At 45.5% G+C, this 18,283-nt stretch overlaps 1 pseudogene; it reads right to left on the reverse strand.

The window, feature by feature from the left end:
- Positions 1 to 2,967: 2,967 nt before the first annotated feature.
- Positions 2,968 to 3,272, reverse strand: LOC128402270 (protein transport protein Sec61 subunit beta-like; annotated as a pseudogene).
- Positions 3,273 to 18,283: the final 15,011 nt, after the last annotated feature.

Below are 18,283 nucleotides of genomic sequence, written 5' to 3' on the forward strand. Positions count from 1 at the left end.
GTTACATACGCTTCAGGTTACATTTGCTTCAGGTTACAGACTCCGCTAACCCAGAAATAGTGCTTCAGGTTAAGAACTTTGCTTCAGGATAAGAACAGAAATCGTGTTCCTGCGGCGCGGCAGCAGCAGGAGGCCCCATTAGCTAAAGTGGTGCTTCAGGTTAAGAACAGTTTCAGGTTAAGAACGGACCTCCGGAACGAATTAAGTACTTAACCCGAGGTACCACTGTGTGTGTGTATATATATATATATATATATAGCCATTTCTCTATGCAGGGTTCTGTCTTGTGTTGCTGGACATTCTAACCAAATGCAATAAATATTTTTTAAAAACAACAGAGCGATGAGTAAGGTTCTTTTGAATAAGAGACTGTTCTGTTGGGCTATGTTTTCTACTACAGTGGTACCTCTGGTTGCGAACGGGATCCGTTCCGGAGCCCCGTTCGCAACATAAGCAGAACGCAATCCGAGTCTGCACGTCTGCATGTGCGCAGGTCGCGATTCGCCGCTTCTGCACATGCGCATGACGTCATGTTGAGTGTCTGCGCATGCGCGAGCGGCGAAACCCAGAAGTAACCCTTTCCGGTACTTCTGGGTCCCCGCGGGACACAACCTGAAAAGATTTAACCTGAAGCAAACGTGACAAGAGGTATGAGTGTACAGGGGTCCCAGAGTTCCTTGTGAAGAGGAACTGATGATTAAACCACCTTGGAAATTGTAGCTGGGGTGGGTGGGTGGGAAGAGGGGTTTGCTAACAATCCTCAGCACCCATAACATACCGAAGCACCCAGAATTCTATGGGGGAAGCAGTGACTGTTTAAAGTGGTTTAATACTACTTTAAATGCACAATGCAGATGGGGATAAATTGGATTTGTTGGGTGATCTTTATTCTTATTCTTAAAATTTATGCAGTGCCCTTCAACACAAGATATCTGGGCAGTTCACTGAATAAAATACAAGATAAAAACACTAGGAAATAATTAAAACAAAAACAACAACACCCCCCCAATATATTACTATTCTATAAGAATCTATTATACCTTTTCCGTCCCATATATTTTTTTTATTTCCCAAATTCAACCTAACCCTCCCCTCCTCCCCGCTGCTTCCTTTCACCTGTGTGAGATCTTCCCATCATAATATTTTTTTTCCTTGTTGCTTTAATAAAATAGAATAACATGAAAACTGTTAAATTATAATTACTTCTTTTGTCCTTACACACTTAACAATTGCCTAGGCAGTTCTTGTGGTATTGTGGTCCTGAGCATTTAAGGGGTTTGGTAGAGTCAGAAAAACCAGTGTTTCCTTTTTTGTTTAAATCGTGAGACAACAATTAACATCTTGTTCATGCCTTCTGGTTTAACATGTGGTTAAACCTATGGTTTAAACCTATGGTTACATGCATGGTTTAACCTATGGGTTCTCACTGGGGGAGGAGGGGACCATTTGCTGCAAACTTCTGCAGTCTCTAAACCCTTTCTTGCCATAGCAAACATTGCCCAGTGAGACATCTTTATCTGCAATGTGGAATCTTTATCTAATATCTTTCCATTCGGTTGCTATTGCTCTCCCCGCAACAGATGGAAGAATAGTAACCGTATGCAATTCTCCCTGCCGTTGCTAATACTGCGATACTCATCTGTCTCTCCTGAGCAGCTACAATTTGACGGGTGGATTCTCTGGGCACTGAAAGCGGGTTGCGTTCAGCCCTGGAATTGAAAATAACCACATTCTCCATCTTTGAACCGTGACTTGCTTGTCTGGAGTGTTAAATAAAGGCAACATCTTCCCGATGGCTGCTGCAACGTCAGGTGGGGGCACAGAAGCCACGCACCCCTGCCTTTTTGCAACCTGATTTTTGCTTTCTGAGGGAAGGGAGAGCGTTCTTAAGCTTGGGAAACTGTAGCACATCTGCAGCACACTCAGGGAGAATAAACACAGCTGTTCTGATGAGGAAATGACCTGCCATTTGATTGAAAATAGTGTTGCTTTTTTTATAAAAAAAATATCATTTTATGAGTGTGTGTAAGACTCTGTGGGAACCACAGGGCTTACTGATCTCTTCTTATGTCAGAATTGTGGCCCTTTTAATTGTACTTTACTCAGAATAATATGAGCTCATGATGGTGGTTACATATCCCACTTCCAGGACTGCTTGCTCCTGCAAAGGTTTTGGGGTGGGCCTACCGCTTCACTTCCAATCAGTGCATGTCCTGGAACTTCCAGCTGAAACCCAAGAACCACAGAATTTGAGAGCTGGGAGGGTTCCTAAGGGTCATCTACTCCAACCCACTGCAATGCACCTTTTTTTTTATGTAGACAAATTTTAATGAAATAAAGTATACATAGGAAATGGTCAAAGGCCTGGAAACGATGCCTTATGAGGAACAGCTAAGGGAGCTGGGCATGTTTAGCCTGGAGAAAAGGAGGTTAAGGGGTGATATGATAGCCATGTTCAAATATATAAAAGGATGTCACATAGAGGAGGGAGAAAGGTTGTTTTCTGCTGCTCCAGAGAAGCGGACACGGAGCAATGGATCCAAACTGCAGGAAAGAAGATTCCACCTAAACATTAGGAAGAACTTCCTGACAGTAAGAGCTGTTTGACAGTGGAATTTGCTGCCAAGGAGTGTGGTGGAGTCTCCTTCTTTGGAGGTCTTTAAGCAGAGGCTTGACAACCATATGTCAGGAGTGCTCTGATGGTGTTTCCTGCTTGGCAGGGGGTTGGACTCGATGGCCCTTGTGGTCTCTTCCGATTCTATGATTCTATGAAATAGCAATAAACTTTGACAGAAAGGAATCAAAAACCCTTCTTAGAGAAAACCCTTCTTAGAGAAAGTTTAAGGGATCATTCAACAGCAAAACCAGTTAAGGAAAAAATCAAGCTTTATCTAGAGAAACAGCTCAAATGACTTTACTCCAAGTAAACTCTGAAAGCTACCATACTTTTGGTCCAAATCGTAGTTTTCAAGTTGGCAGGTGGCATACAGTGAAGTCTATGACCGAGATATGCAACATGAATACAGATGCAATAAAGAGGAGACTCATAACGAGAACTGGAACAGGACCGACTTTGAGGCCAGGGGAATCCTCTGTATAAAATCTCCACATCCCTCCAGTGCCTGCAGAAGTTGTACGGCCTGCACTCCTTGTTCCACAGCTAGCACTTTTCCTCTGCCTGATAGTGGATCCTGGGGCCTGCGAGGCGACGGCTTTGCTGTCGAGCGGCCGGAGGCGCCCACGTTGGTGGCACTGGGATTGAGGCCAGACATGGCGAAGGTCGGCTCCAATGGCTTCTCACAAACTCCCTCAGCCAGCAAGTGTCGCCTCTGTCATCTTGGCGGCTTCCCCCTCTTGCAATGCATCTTTTACAGGGATGTGGGTGGCGCTGTGGTCTAAACCACTGATCCTCTTGGGCTTGCTGATCAGAAGGTCGGTGGTTCGAATCCCTGTGACGGAGTAAGCTCCCATTGTTCTGTCAACCTAGCAGTTTGAAAGTACACCAGTGCAAGTAGATAAATAGGTGGAGCTGTGCCGGGAAGTTGAACAGCCTTTTCATGACTGTTTAGTCCTGCTGGCCACATGACCCGGAAAGCTCTCTGTAGACAAACGCTGGCTCCCTCAGCCTGAAAGCGAGATGAGCGCCGCAACCCCATAGTTGCCTTTGATTGGACTTAACCAACCAGGAGTCCTTTACCTTTTACCTTATAGCACCAATATTCCAAGGTGGTGATGGTTGGGGAAACATCGCTGAACAACTAAGAAAGGGGAACAAGGTGTGGATGGCACAGTACAAATGTACCATTAAATGCACTGTTATTGCATCAACGGCAAGTTGCAGAATAAACCTGCAAGAAAACCAACTACTCAGTCTGGAGGGGCTCCCAGTTATTCTGGACAGGAGACCCCTTGACTTGTGCTGCTCTTTCCTAAGCAATCAAATGCAGACATCTGGGCCAAAGATTTCCCAGGATTTATGTCATATCATTTGGTGAAATTTTTCCCATTTCACCATCTCTTTTTAGGTATCTTTTAAAAACTGGACAGGTGTTTTTTAAAAAAAAACAAAAACAAATAAATGGCTACTAGCCATGTTGGCTATGCTCAGTCAGATGCAGTAATGCTTCTGAACACCAATTTGCTGGAAACGGCAGGAGGCGAGAGAGCTCTTCTGCTCAGATCCTGCTTGAAGGTTTCTCCGTAGATGTCCACCTGGCCACTGAGAGAAGAGGATGCTGGACTAGGTGGGTCACTGGCCTGATCTAGCAGGCAGGCTCTTCTTATGTCCTTCTGCTTTTCATCAGCTTAATATTTGCTACACTGTTCAGTGACACATAAAAATGTGGAGGGCAGGACTCGAACCCATGGCTTCAAGTTACAAGAAAGGAGATTCTGACACAACACCAGGAAGAACCTTCTGACAATGAGAGCTGTTTGACAGTGGAACCGTCTCCCTTAGGAGGTTGTGGACTCTCCTTCCTTGGAGGTTTTCAAGCAGAGGTTGGAAGGCCACCAGTCTTGGATGCTTGAGTATAAACACCGACAACTGGGAAACACTGGCCTGCGAGAGCTGCAATGGGAGAAGAGCCTTGACCAAAGGTGTCATGGACTTTGAAGACGCCTGAACTCAGGACGCAAGGGAGAAATGTGCTAAGAGGGAGGCATGCTTGGCAAACCCTCACCATGATCAACTCCTGCCCGGGAACCAATGTCCCCACTGTGGAAGGACATGTGGATCCAGAACTGGCCCCCACAGTCACTTACGGACTCCCTGTTAAGATTGCGTTCATGGAAGACAATCTTACTCGGCCACGAGAGATCACCGAAGCAGCAGCAGCAGCAGCAGAGTTAAGATTTTTGCATTGCACTATAATTCTATGAATGGAACAGTTAAAAAAGCAAAAGTGCTTCTTCTTTTAAACTGTCCGAAATGGACTATTCGTTTAAATTGCCAACATAAAGTTGCATGCCTTTGGGACCACATGCAAGGTAAATAGACACATAATATAAGTGTCTGTAAATGAGAGTGGGGTGTAGCGGTCTTTGATGTGGTAGATGAAGGAGAACCCCCTCCCAAACTTGGCAACATCAGCACTTTGTAGTCGCTGGAGACCCTGACGTAGCCAACAGAGGAGATACTTCTGACACCAGGGGAGTCTGTAAGCTTTCTGGGACGGCTTCAAAGCAAACCAGCCCATTTGGTGCATTGCCACAGCCTGTGGTCTGTGAAGAGGAGGCTGATGTGAGAAGAAGAATAGTTTGTGTATGCATCTACTTTCCCTCTCTCCAAGTAATGACATCTCTCTAATCCATTCGTCGGGCGGGCTGGCACTCGGAAATGATCATCAGATGAAGATTTGCTTGTGTGAATTTGCCATCACAGAGATCTGTCACCACGGAGAGAACTCAAACAGCACCTCACAGGCAACTCAAACAGCATGTTCTTTAACGGAGTCAGACATTCCCGGAGGGGGAAGGTCTCCGTCTTTAAATGTTTAAGGAAAATATAGGCAGGCAGAAAATAACATGGGAAGTAGCAAACTGTTTCTACAGGGGGGGAAATTGACAGGATCGGTGTTTTTCCCTGCCACTTTTTTCACCTGCAAAAATTTACATCTTCTGCAGGACAACAGAAAAGCTCTCACCTGAAAATTACCAAAAAATGGGGCAAAGGGAAGGGTTGTTGTCATCAATGATATTACGGGCAATGTCCAATACGTGCTTACCACACCTATGGGCTCCTGTGCTTTGATTAACATTGCATGATTGTTTGATAAAAATGTATCATTGCAGCTAAAGAATATTGATGCACTCAGGTCTAAAAAGAAGCAGCAGCAAAAAGCACACACAATCAATAAATATCTTTAAGGGGGGGTTGTTATCAATAAGGGTGTGTTTGAGGATGCCATTCATAAACTGAGACATAACACGTAGTTTGGACAGATGTTACTCTCAAGTGCCCAGAGAGTAGTGGATATGAGGATCCGTCCTTATTCCACCTTCCTCTTCTTTTCCCAATTTCATTTTTGTGGAAAACTACAGATTTTGGGGCACAGGACTGTAGACCTCCCCTGTGAGCGACGTCTGAACACAACCTAAATGGCAGGGTGATTAAACGATAGCAGAACCTGCCGCAATAGAGAGAAAATAAGCACCTTTGGTTCATTACATCTCAAATGCCGCTTAATAAGATAATTACAGCTCCGTCGGAAAGGGCTGGCAAGTTGAGGCACTGAGACAATCACTCCAGTTAGCTGGATTTCAATGCAGTCATTTACAAAACTTCAAAAAGTTGTCATTCTGGGCAGACAGGGAGTCAAACTGCAGCTAGCTCTCTGCCTTTGCCATAGGGATGTTCCTGTGCAAATTTCTTCCTGCAGTTTGCTCCAAATTGGCTGCCTTTGTTTCTGACACAGGACTGATATATCAAGAATCTTTCACCCTTCCATTTTTCTGTCCTAATTTAGGAATATAGGAAGCTGTCTCATACTGAGGGCGCATTTGCACAATACATTTAAAGCACTGTGACTTTAAACAGTTGTGGCTTCCCTCAAAGAATTCTGGGAGCTGTAGTTTGTTATGGGCACCGAGAGTTGTTAGGAAACACCTCTATTCCCCTCCCAGAGGTACAATTGCCAGAGCATCAGGGACTGGCAGGATGCTGACAAGTGTGCCCTGGGAAAAGTGGGGCTGGAGTCTGACTCGGGAGAGGGGGGCAGTGGTTTGTGGGGATCTGGACCAGCCAGGAGGCGAGAATCAGAGGCAGGGTAGCTTCGTAGCTAGAGGAAGAGGAGGAAGAGGCAGGTCAGGCAAGTGAAGGGCTAGGTGCTTCCCCACCCTCCCCTGAACTACTGTCTCTCAGAACCAGGAGGGGACTGAAGAGGGAAGAGCAGAGGAAATTTCCACACAGGCATAGTCTCCAGCTACATGCACACAGCCTGTCGGGGGTAGGTGAAGGGAGAGTGGTCCCCAGTCACTACAACTGCTCCATAGAGCGCAGACCTGGGAATAGCTGCCTCAACACTGAATCAGTATGCATACGTCTCCAGATCTGTAGAAACGACTGTGTTATTTTCAGCAATATGGAGTTAACCCTCTGTCATGTGCACTTCCTTTGGTCTGGGGGGCACCCTTGACATAGAGTGGTTTAACAATCAATCCCTTTTCACTAGGAATTCTTGGGGGGGGGGGGAATGTGGCCTCAGATCCTTTGGTCCGTCTAACTTGGCACTGTCCACAAGAACTGGAAGCAGATCTCCAGGGTTTTGGAGAGAGACATTCTTCCAGTGATACCACAAGGCAGAGTGAGGCAATTGCTTCAGGCAACAGATACTGATAGGTAGCAGCCCCCCCCCAGCCATTCCTCCTGAGTCCTTGGCCACTCCCCTTTGCTGGAGAACTGAGTGTGTGGCATGCATCCTGCACACTAGCTTGCTGCCCTCAGGTGCCCTAGCGAACACTGTCCCATTGCCAGGGTTGAAGTAAGGTTCAGTTGGGAGCAGGGACATAGAATCGTAGCATCTTGCCCTCTGAACTCAGGCAGCAAAATGTTTGGGGCCTGCTTTCAACACACACGGGTCTCAAAGCACCTTAGAAAGCAGCTTTTTCTCAAGCAGGAATATTCATGCCCATTTCTGCTCCTACGGCATGCAGATTGTGGCATAAAATTGAACTAAGTTAAAGAGCCAGTGAGAGCCAGTGTGGTGTAGTGGTTAAGAGCAGTAGATTCGTAATCTGGGGAACCGGGTTCGCTTCCCCGCTCCTCCACATGCAGCTGCTGGGTGACCTTGGGCTAGTCACACTTCTCTGAAGTCTCTCAGCCTCACTCACCTCACAGAGTGTTTGTTGTGGGGGAGGAAGGGAAAGGAGAATGTTAGCCGCTTTGAGACTCCTTTGGGTAGTGATAAAGCGGGATATCTAATCCAAACTCTTCTTCTTCTTCTCAGTGAACCAAGGTGATTTGAATCCAGATTTCAAAGCCATCGCCTGTCAACCAGGAATGGAGGGTGCTTTCTCGCACAATGGCATTGGGCGGCTTGCCTGCAAAGAGTTTGAGCAAAGGGGTGTGGCTCCCTTGGTTAGAATCTCAAAAGAGATTCTCATTGTCTAAGGGATCAGCTGGAGCGCTTAATTGCCCAAGATTGCTCCTTTTTCTTGTAGACATGGGAGATTAGTTTACATTATGTTCCTTGATTAAAGCTCAACAGCTCAAGTTTTTCCAGGGAGAGGAGGGGGAATCAGTGCTAGGAAATAGAAGACTGGCTTAAAATGTGAATTGCTGGGTGCTATTAGCAACATCACAGAGGAGAAAATATGCTCAGGGTTGCTGCGAGGGCCCTTGCTGACATCTTTTTTTGTGATGATTCGAGCACATTGCATTAGAATTTGCCTCTCCCTTTTGGCATCAGGTAAGAAACAACAAGGAAGTGCAAGAGTACTTCCTAAGCAGCTGGTCTAACAAGAAAGAAGATGGTTTAGCAGCTAAGGCAATTAATCTCCAAGGCACTGTGCTGCCACTTTCAGTCTGCAGCAGAAAGCAGGCCAAAGCAACTGTTCTTCTGGCATTCATCTCTATGGCTCAGTGGTAGAGCATTGGCTCTGTGTGCAGGAGGTCTCAGGTTCAATCCTCAGCATCTCCATGTAGGTCTGGGAATATCTCCTGCCTGAAGCCCTGGAGAGTCACTGCCCGTGTAGAGAATGATGAGCTAGATGGAACAGTGGTCCATGGCTCCTTCCTTTATTCTTTATTACAGCATTTCAGAGCAAGAGTGTGACTTACGGAGAGATCCCTTTGTGACCACATCTTAAAGCGGGAGGCAATCCTAAGGGCCACTTCTCGGTTTACACCCAGCAACCAGGCTGAGAGTCTTCTAGTGTTTGCATGGTCAACACATGAAATTCAGAGGGGAGATGTGCCTCCACATGCAATGAAACTGCCAAAATGGCCAATTGCCAAAACTTGAATAAAATAAAATAAATCTGAGCTCCTGTCTGTTGAGAAATGAAGGGACGCGGGTGGCGCTGTGGGTAAAAGCCTCAGCGCCTAGGGCTCTATAATATTTTTATTAAGCAATTTTTATATTCATACATACAAAACATACATAAACAAACAATAGACAAAAAACAAAACAAAAAACAAGTACCATTTCATGTCCTAATTTCTTAAACCTTTCTTCTTTGACTTCCTCATGCCTCCCATTTCTGTATTCCAAATTCTAATCAATTGTTCAGCAAATCTTCCCTTATTTTACTGTAAATTTAAACTAATCATCTTTGTTCTCCTTGTCTTAACCATTACTAATAGTAACCATTTACTTTAGTCCAACATCATTCTAGCTGTCATTGATTTTGTAATATTTCTTTAATAGTCCTTAAACTTTTTCCATTCTTCTTCCGCCGCTTCTCTTCCCTGGTTTCGGATTCTGCTCGTCATTTCTGCCAAGCCCATGTAGTCTATCACCTTCATCTGCCATTCTTCCAGTGTGGGTAAATCTTGCGTCTTCCAGTACTTCGCAATGAGTATTCTAGCTGCTGTTGTGGCGTACATAAAGAAAGTTATGTCTGTCTTTGACACCCCCTGGCCGACAATACCCAAGAGAAAGGCCTCTGGTTTCTTGGGGAAAGTATATTTAAATACCTTTTTCAGTTCATTATAGATCATTTCCCAGAATGCCTTAATCTTCGGGCACGTCCACCAGAGGTGAAAGAATGTACCTTCCTTTTCCTTACATTTCCAACATTTATTGTCAGGCAAATGGTAAATCTTTGCAAGCTTGACTGGGGTTATGTACCACCTATAGATCATTTTCATAATATTCTCTCTTAGGGCATTACATGCCGTAAATTTCATCCCGGTGGTCCACAACTTTTCCCAATCAGCAAACAAAATATTATGACCAATGTCCTGAGCCCATTTAATCATAGCTGATTTAACCGTTTCATCTTGTGTATTCCATTTCAGCAGAAGATTATACATTTTTGACAAATTCTTAGTACTGGATTCTAACAATTCAGTCTCCAATTTTGATTTTTCCACCTGGAAACCAATTTTACTGTCCAATTTAAATACTTCATTTATTTGGTGATAATGCAACCAATCTCTCACCTTCCCTTTTAGTTTCTCAAAACTCTGCAATCTCAGTTTGTCCCCTTCCCTTTCCAGAATTTCCCAATATCTTGGCCATTTCGACTCCATATTTAACTTTTTAACTGGCTTGGCTTCCATTGGCGACAACCACCTAGGAGTTTTATTTTCCAGCAAATCTTTATATCTGACCCAGACATTTAATAGTGCTTTTCTGACAATATGATTTTTAAAACTTTTGTGCGCTTTAACCTTGTCATACCACAGATATGCATGCCACCCAAAAATATTGTTAAAACCTTCCAAATCCAAAATGTCTGTGTTTTCAAGAAGCAGCCAATCTTTTAGCCAGCAGAAAGCTGCCGCTTCATAGTACAATTTAAAGTCTGGCAGGGCAAACCCCCCTCTTTCCTTTGAATCCGTTAATATCTTAAATTTTATTCTGGGCTTCTTGCCCTGCCAGACAAATTTAGATATATCTTTCTGCCACTTCTTGAAACAGTCCATTTTATCCATTATTTGTAATGCTTGAAACAAAAACAACATTCTTGGCAATACATTCATTTTTATAACTGCAATTCGGCCTAACAAGGAAAGCTTCAAGTTTGACCAAATCTCCAGATCTTTTTTCACTTCTGTCCAAGTTTTTTCATAATTGTCTTTAAATAAATTCACATTCTTAGCTGTCATGTTCACACCCAGGTATTTCACTTTTTTAACCACAGTCAACCCCGTCTCATTCTGAAACCTTTCTTTTTCAATCTGTGTTAAATTTTTCTCCAATACCTTAGTTTTTAACTTATTCAATTTAAATCCTGCCATTTGACCAAACTCTTGAATTATTTCCAAAACTCTTTTCGTACTAGCTTCCGGCTCTTGTAAAGTAAGTACTAGGTCATCTGCAAATGCTCTCAATTTGTATTGTTTAGCTCCGACCTGAACCCCTTTGACCAACTGGTCCTTCCTAATCATATTAAGCAAAACCTCCAGGACCGATATAAAAAGTAATGGGGAGATAGGGCACCTCTGACGTGTCCCTTTTTCAATTTTGAACTCTTCTGTTACCACATTATTTACAATTAATTTTGCTTTCTGTTCAGAGTATATTGCACTTATACCGTTTTCAAACCCTTGGCCTACCCCCATCCCCCGAAGGTTCTTCAACATGAAACTCCAAGATATATTGTCAAAGGCTTTCTCAGCATCCACAAATATCAAAACAGCCTTAGTATTTATATTCACTTCCAGCTTCTCCAAAATGTCAATTATATTCCTTACATTATCCGACAAAGAGAGGGAACCTTCTTTTCTGAAGCCAAAATGACATGGACTCGGATTGACCAAATTTGGGTGACTAGCAGTATGGCGTCGAATATAAAGAAAGTGGAAATCTGCCCAAAAACTTTCTCCGACCATAACGCAGTAAAGATGGTGATGAAGCAAACAACAACTGGTTCCTTCAGATGGAGAATGAATGACACCTTATTTAGAGACGAGGAGATCTGTAAAAAGGCCCAAAAAACTCTGAAAGATTATTTTGAAATTAATTTAAGGACTAAAGTAGAAAAAAGAATAGTATGGGACGCAAGTAAAGCCGTGATGAGAGGGTTCTTGATACAACAAAATACATTAAAGAAAAGAAAGCAAAACGAGAGGAAAGAGAAAATTTTGGAAAAGATAAAAGAAGGGGAAAGGAAATTAAGACTGAAGCCAAAATCGCAAGAGATATTGAGAGAAATTAAACTGTACCAAACACAATATATGGAACTGATGAATCAAGAAATAGAATGGAAAATTAAACAAATGAGACAAAAGACTTTTGAATCTGCAGATAAATGTGGCAAGTTATTGGCTTGGCAAATAAAGAAGAGACAAAAACTCAACACGGTAACAAACCTAGAAGTGGAGGGAAAGAACATATGCAACCCAGTGGAAATTAGGAACTGTTTTCAGAACTACTTTAGACAACTGTATACACAAGGGCCGCAGAAAGAAACAGATATACAACAATTCCTCGAGAAAAATGGGCTGAAAAAGATTTCGCAGGAAAGTAAGACGATTTTGAACCAGGAGATATCAGCACAGGAAATAGAAGATGCCATTCAAAACATGACGCTGGGCAAATCACCTGGACCGGATGGATTGACTTCCAAATATTACAAAGTTTTGAAGGAAGGACTTATACAACCTTTGAAGGAAGTCTGCAACGAAATTATTGAGGGGAGAAGGGCACCAGATACGTGGAGGGAGGCCTACATTACACTTATACCAAAGACAGAGACTGAAAAGACCCAACTTAAGAACTACCGACCCATCTCGTTATTAAATGTGGATTACAAAATTTTTGCAGATGTTTTAGCAAAGAGATTGAAAAGAGTTTTGATGGAGGAGATTCATGGGGACCAAGCGGGCTTTCTCCCGAAAGCGCCTAGGGCTTGCCGATCGAAAGGTCGGCGGTTTGAATCCCCGCGGCGGGGTGCGCTCCCGTTGTTCGGTCCCAGCGCCTGCCAACCTAGCAGTTCGAAAGCACCCCCGGGTGCAAGTAGATAAATAGGGACCGCTTACTAGCGGGAAGGTAAACGGCGTTTCTGTGTGCGGCTCTGGCTCGCCAGAGCAGCGATGTCACGCTGGCCACGTGACCCGGAAGTGTCTCCGGACAGCGCTGGCCCCCGGCCTCTTGAGTGAGATGGGCGCACAACCCTAGAGTCTGTCAAGACTGGCCCGTACGGGCAGGGGTACCTTTACCTTTACTGTTGAGAAATGCCGAAAGAAACTTTGGTACATCATGTTAATGTGCAAATGGATTCTCATCGCTCAGATATACACAGAGGGTACTAGGAGGCTGACTTAGCCTTCAAAACATTGGCAATTACGAATTGCTTCCTGGAACAAAGAATCTTTTTGTTGAAAGAATACCTTCACATTTATTGCTAATGTGCTAAAGTCATTCATATACCTACAATGGGGAAATTACGGGCAATGAGGCTTTGCTGATTTTCTTTTTGATGTTTCAGATCGTAGTGTGCATTTTGTAGTCCTCACACCAACGCAAACTCCCAAAAATATTTGTATCAGCCCCTATGTGGTTAAGATGGAGAGAGGTATGGATCCTTGTGGTATGCAATAGTTACCAGTCATCAATGGCCACCAACCAGTACTCACCATCATCTGCTAGGCTGCAGAGCAATCTAGGCCTGGAGAGTGTCAAGGGGCTGTTAAGCAAGGCCAGGTCATCCACAGAGCAGGAAAGAATGGGAGGCACAGAAAGCGATTTATTAACAGAAAACAACAACACAGCAGAGCCCCCTGGCTTGTCCAGCTGAGATGTTGCCTCACAACTTCCTCCTCTAGCAAATAAAGGCTGCATCTGTGGGGTAACTGTGCCCCTGAAGGACCAGGTGCGCAGCCTGGGAGTCATTTTGGACTCACAGCTGTCCATGGAGGCGCAGGTTAACTCTGTGTCCAGGGCAGCTGTCTACCAGCTCCACCTGGTACGCAGGCTAAGACCCTACCTGCCCGCGAACTGTCTCGCCAGAGTGGTGCATGCTCTAGTTATCTCACGCTTGGACTACTGCAACGCGCTCTACGTGGGGCTACCTTTGAAGGTGACCCGGAAACTGCAATTAATCCAGAATGCGGCAGCTAGACTGGTGACTGGGAGTGGCCGCCGGGACCACATAACACCGGTTCTGAGAGATCTGCATTGGCTCCCAGTACGTTTCCGAGCACGATTCAAAGTGTTGGTGCTGACCTTTAAAGCCCTAAACGGCCTCGGTCCTGTATACCTGAAGGAGCGTCTCCACCCCCATCATTCAGCCCGGACACTGAGATCCAGCGCCGAGGGCCTTCTGGCGGTTCCCTCATTGCTAGAAGTGAGGCTACAGGGAACCAGACAGAGGGCCTTCTCGGTAGTGGCGCCCGCCCTGTGGAACGCCCTCCCATCAGATGTCAAAGAGATAAATAATTACCTGACATTCAGAAGACATCTTAAGGCAGCCCTGTTCAGGGAAGTTTTTAATATGTAACGCTGTACTGTTTTTAACACTGATTGGGAGCCGCCCAGAGTGGCTGGGGAAACTCAGCCAGATGGGCGGGGTATAAATAATAAATTATTATTATTATTATTATTATTATTATTATTATTATTATTATTATTATTATCATCGAGCGGGTGGGCTCCTCCTCTGGGACTGCCTGGTCCATTGCTCAGCAACATGCAGGACTCTCCTTAATCGGGATGTGAGGGGGGGAAGGAGACCCAGCAGGACTGGGACTCTGACTCCTCTCTGTTGGCATTCACACTGTGACTTTCAGCCTCTAAGCCTGTCCTGGGAGGGCCTCCTTCTCCTGACTGCCCCCTTGATCGTTCAACCCCCTGCTTCTAGGACCTCCCAGCTTGTCCAGTGTGGTGTAGTGGTTCAGAGCAGTGAACTTGTAATCTGGTGAACTGGGTTCGTGTCTCCGCTCCTCCACATGCAGCTGCTGGGTGACCTTGGGCTGCTCACACTTCTCTGATGTCTCTCAGCCTCACTCACCTCACAGAGTGTTTGTTGTGGGGGAGGAAGGGAAAGGAGATTGTTAGCCGCTTTGAGACTCCTTAGGGTAGTGATAAAGCGGGATATCAAATCCAAACTCCTCCTCCTTCTCCTCTTCTTCTTCCTTCCCCAGACTGCTCCTCAGTGTCCCAGCACCACGATGCAGGATCTAAGCCACCATTTTCTGTGTCTTCCCTGGGTGGGCAGCTCCCACCACTCTTCCTCATCCAGCCAGTCCCTGAGAGAGGGTCATTGTCATAATCAAGAACCATGTTTATTACCCTCTGAATACAACAACGATATTGGGGGTGCAAGCATGGAGGGGGGCGTTAAGCAGGTTATACTTTATCAGATCTATGTGGCTTTGTTCCTGACTGCAAACCCATCATCATGAGGAAACAACAGAGATCATGCCTGAGGTTTTTGCAGACCTCTAGATGTTATAGAATCATAGAATCATAGAGTTGGAAGAGACCACAAGGGCCATCGAGTCCAACCCCCTGCCAAGCAGGAAACACCATCAGAGCACTCCTGACATATGGTTGTCAAGCCTCTGCTTAAAGACCCCCAAAGAAGGAGACTCCACCACACTCCTTGGCAGCAAATTCCACTGTCGAACAGCTCTTACTGTCAGGAAGTTCTTCCTAATGTTTAGGTGGAATCTTCTTTCTTGTAGTTTGGATCCATTGCTCCGTGTCCACTTCTCTCGAGCAGCAGAAAACAACCTTTCTCCCTCCTCTATGTGACATCCTTTTATATATTTGAACATGGCTATCATATCACCCCTTAGCCTCCTCTTCTCCAGGCTAAACATGCCCAGCTCCCTTAGCCGTTCCTCATAAGGCATCGTTTCCAGGCCTTTGACCATTTTGGTTGCCCTCCTTTGGACACGTTCCAGTTTGTCAGTGTCCTTCTTGGTGCCCAGAACTGGACACAGTACTCCAGGTGAGGTCTGACCAGAGCAGAATACAGTGGCACTATTACTTCCCTTGATCTATATGCTATACTCCTATTGATGCAGCCCAGAATTGCATTGGCTTTTTTAGCTGCCGCGTCACACTGTTGGCTCATGTCAAGTTTGTGGTCAACCAAGACTCCTAGATCCTTTTCACATGTACTGCTCTCAAGCCAGGTGTCACCCATCTTGTATTTGTGCCTCTCATTTTTTTTTGCCCAAGTGCAATACTTTACATTTCTCCCTGTTAAAATTCATCTTGTTTGTTTTGGAATTCATCTTGTTTGTTTTGGAGAGGATTCCATGTTCTTGGACTCCAGCTTCCATCAGCTCCAGCCAGCATGGTCAATGGCCAGGAAGGATAGGAGCTGGAAGCCATCAACTTCTGGAGGAACATTGAATCCCCACTCCTGCCATGCCACAAGCTCTCAAGAACTAAAAGTCCCAGAGGTCCTTAGTTCCTGCCTGCCTTTCCTTTGCGTTCTTAGTGGAAGGCCCATAGAGTCTCCACCTGTCCTGTATTTCAGAGTTAAATGCTACGCCCTGTATTGATAGAGTTTGGTCCTGTATTTCAGGTCTTCTCTCTCTCTGCCAAGTTAGTGATTCTCTCCAAATGCAGGTGTGTGAAAGGTCATGTATTTGAGCTCTAGGGTAGCCAAGCACAGACATATCTACAAATTCTTGTGCATGTGTGTGTGTGTGTGTGTGACAAATTCCAGAGGGGCCATCCTGTTAGGCTACAATAGATGGCAATGGCTTGCTTTGAAGTCACTTCAGCACCATATTTATTTATTTTTTTTAAAAAATGCCCCCCCAACCACCCCACCCTGTAGTTTGCCAGAACAAAGGTGGCAACCCTACATAGCTCAGTCTTTGCATGCAAAAACAAACAAACCCCAGGTTCAGTTCTGAGCATCTCCAGGTATGCCTGAGAAAGACTTCTGATTGAAACCCTGGATAGTTATTGCCAATGTGATGGCCTGGGATTTGGACTCAGATGCTGAACCTGAGGAATCCCAGCCTGCATAGGAGTCCCTGCCTCCAGAACCAGCTGAGCCGGGGTTGGGGCATGAGCCTGAAGGGTCCTCACCTGTGCTGGATCCTCAGGTGCAGGCACCTGCTGAGTTTGCTCTGGCTCATGAGCTGATGGAGGACCCATTGCCTGCAGGTGCTCCACTCTCAGCCCCGTCAGAGGAAGCTGAGGTTGCCTCTGGGTCCGGTAACCTTCCAGCCTCTCCTGAGCTGCAGAGGCTCAGGGCAGAGAGGCGGAGGGAACTAAGTTCCCGCAGGAGGAGTGCTCACCTCCAGGCCAGGAGAGGCGAGTCACCCGAGGATCGGGGCCGCCCTATGCCCCGGGGCAGATAAAAGCCAGCCAGCCCCAGTCCCAGGTTGCAGGAGCAACATTGTTGGTTGCCTGTTCTTGCCTGCACCCTGTCCTGCTCTCCTGCCAGAGTTCCTGACCTCACTCGACTCCCTGCCTTGGACCCAGCTTCAGCCTTGACGGACAGCCTCCATACCGCACCCTCGACCTCAGACTGGACTCGGACCTCGCCGCACGGTTAACCCTCGGGACCAGCACAGCCAGCCTTTGGGGATGGATTCAGAGGGTGGGGTTAGGATATTATTTATCCTTGCTTTTGCTCGTTTGCGAGAGTTCAATGTCTAGTTAGCAGGGTTCAAAATTACCCTTTTGCAGCCTAAAATGTGGAAACTCCGGAGAGCACGGAACAGGCATCCTTCCTCTTCAGCTACATGGCGAAAAACAGACTGAACTCTGAGGAGGGAGGAAGTAAAAAGGATTATTTTCCTTTGCTATTTCCCCCCCCACCAGAACAGGCAGCAGATGTGACCTCACAGAGAGGGGTGGGGTGTAACAACATTCACACCTGAGAATGTCAGGTTTGTTTCCCGGACAGCTGCAGAAGCTTCTCCCCCACCCCTTTTGCGAAAGCATCTCTTGCAGGCCAGGAGTTAATGTGCTGCAATTAAGTCAGGAAAAAAAACCTGACCCCCTTTGCTAGTCCCCCTGCTTCTGACAGAAGGTTGAAGATTATGGGGGAAGATTGCGTGGGCGTCCTTCCCAGTGCTTAGCTTCCGAGAGATGGATATACAAGCTTCCTTGATGTCTTGAGGTTTTATCTGAGTGATCCAGAAAAACAAATTCTTGGCAAGGAAGCTTTTTTCTGTTGCAGTTTTTGGAAGAGGCGAGCGCCAGCTTGTTGAGGATACACCAGATCTGTATCTGGCTTCAGGCTGCATCCTGGCTTGAGGTGTGTGTGTGTGTGTGTGTGTGTGTGTGTGTGTGTGTGTGTTAGAGAGGATGGATTTGCTCTTGAGGAATAATTTACAGTACCGTATTTTTTGCACCATAACACCCACTTTTTTCCTCCTAAAAAGTAAGGGGAAATGTCTGTGCGTGTTATGGAGGGAATGCCTACGGGTGGCATGCCTACGGATTTTCCTCCTCTAAAAACTACGTGCGTGTTATGGTCGGGTGCGTGTTATAGAGCGAAAAATACGGTAAATAAAAATGGTCAGAGTGGGTCTAGCAGGGGTTTATTTGTGTCTCCTTTTTGCATGGAAGCTCACACCTACAATTGCTCCTGGATCAGAATTTCTTTGCAGAACTAACAGGGAGGATAAGAGGAGATATGGTACAAAAAGTGAATAAGGCTATCTTTAAGGAATACCTCAAAATTTATGTGGAAA

This window comes from Podarcis raffonei, chromosome 1, assembly GCF_027172205.1.
Source record: "Podarcis raffonei isolate rPodRaf1 chromosome 1, rPodRaf1.pri, whole genome shotgun sequence".
Lineage (NCBI taxonomy): Eukaryota > Metazoa > Chordata > Lepidosauria > Squamata > Lacertidae > Podarcis > Podarcis raffonei.